We start from the raw sequence: 1,756 nt of genomic DNA on the forward strand, positions 1-1,756 counted from the left end.
TCCAGCCACTTTGTGTAAAGCAGTTCCATTGAGGAATCTCAATGCATCCTTAATCCTTTTCAGAAGGTCACACTGTCCTGGTTTCAACTGGGACAGAGTTAGTTTTCTTCCTAGTAGCTGCTGTGTTTTTGATTTATTATAAGGATTTTATTAATAGCTTGTATTGTTTTAATCGTTGTTAAGTAATTTTTATATTAATTCAGGAACTTTTTCAGCTTCCCATAGAAGCTGAGAGGGACCATCGACAGGACAAGCTGGCCAAAGGAATATTCCATACCATAGACGTCATGCTCAGTATATAAGTAGGGGTTGTCTGCAGGGCTGGAATCTGGGATCACTGCTCGCGGTGTGCTGGGCAACCGATTGTCGAGTTGTGAGAGCAATTGTATCACTTTATTTTGTATATTCTTTAACATTATTTTTTTTCTGTCTTCCATTACTGTTCTATTGAACTGTCTTTATCTCAACCCGCAGGTTTTTTTCCTCCTTTTCTCTCCCTCTTCTCTCTACCTACAGGGCAGGGGAGCAAGTGAACGGCTGCATGGCCCTAGTTCCCAGCTGAGGTTAAACTATGACACATGCAAAATCCAGGGGTCAGAAACAAGCATAGAGCTATGCCATACAAATATAAAACCACAAAATCACTCTCTGTTGACTGTATCAATTTGCTAACGGCATCTGAGGCACCAAGTCTCTTGAAGTTTAACATGTGTGCCAATAAGGGAGGAAACAGAACAAATGCTGGGAGTGTTTCTTGTGACACCCCTTTCTAACTACCTTCAGTGAAGAATGAAACCACAGGAAAGATTACCCTGAAAATTCAGACACCACAGAATAGCTTAGAAATGTGAAAGTACCTCAAACCAGGACAGCAGGCATCAGCTGTAGTGCCCAAAGCACATCATCGTCTCCTAAGGAAGAATTGACATGTTTGAAGACCCGAGAGGAAAAAAAGCAAATACACAGCTGATTTCCAAAGGAAAATTTTAGAAGCTGGACTTCCTTCTTTGATAAATTAGTGCAACAACTATGAAGAGGCAAAATAACATTGCTTCTTGTTTGTGAACTTCCCAAGCTACTTGGCTGGGGAAAGGGGAGCTGTGTATCACTCTTGATGTCCTTGCAGGGATGAGCTGGAGGAGAGGAAAATCCAGGTTTGGGTTGACCTGGTGTGTTGCTAGTTTTGTCCCTCTGATGTTTGTGTTAGTGCCATTTGGAAAGACAATAGAAAATCCTTGCAGTGGCACAACCTAGCAGAGCAGGTTCCATTTCAGTCTGGAATTAAGGAAGAAAAATATTATATGAAATGTTTGCAAAGGAAAATGCACAGTAGGCTCAGAGGCTCCATAGCTCAGGGGTTAGAGCACTGGTCTAGTAAACCAGGGGTCGTGAGTTCAAATCTCACTGGAGCCTGGGGGGGGGGGCTGTGTACCTCCTGTAAGAACCTATGGCTTTGTATTTCTGTTTTTTTCCAAAATGTTGCTAGCGCCATTTTTTGGACCATCTGCCCCAGCCTAGGTGAAATACAAACATCATCTAGTGCCTATACCAAATAACAGGCAATGAGAAGAGAAAAGTATCAATGGTCAGAGCTAAACGCTTGAAAGAATGCCTCGAAATGGTATTAAAGTATAGGAATCAGAGATAGGAAATACCTAATAATGGGATTTAAAGCCTTCTGAGCCCCACAGACATTGTGAAGCTCATTGATGAACAAATCTGAAATGGCTGCTAGATATTTACAGTCAGATCTGGT

At 41.9% G+C, this 1,756-nt stretch overlaps 1 non-coding gene across 1 annotated transcript; it reads left to right on the top strand.

The window, feature by feature from the left end:
- Window positions 1–1,340: 1,340 nt before the first annotated feature.
- Window positions 1,341–1,413, top strand: TRNAT-AGU. The gene has a single exon. It is a non-coding gene; the product is annotated as a tRNA-Thr (tRNA).
- The last annotated feature ends 343 nt before the right edge of the window (window positions 1,414–1,756 follow it).

This window comes from Charadrius vociferus, unplaced genomic scaffold (assembly GCF_000708025.1).
Source record: "Charadrius vociferus isolate BGI_N301 unplaced genomic scaffold, ASM70802v2 scaffold398, whole genome shotgun sequence".
Taxonomy (NCBI): domain Eukaryota; kingdom Metazoa; phylum Chordata; class Aves; order Charadriiformes; family Charadriidae; genus Charadrius; species Charadrius vociferus.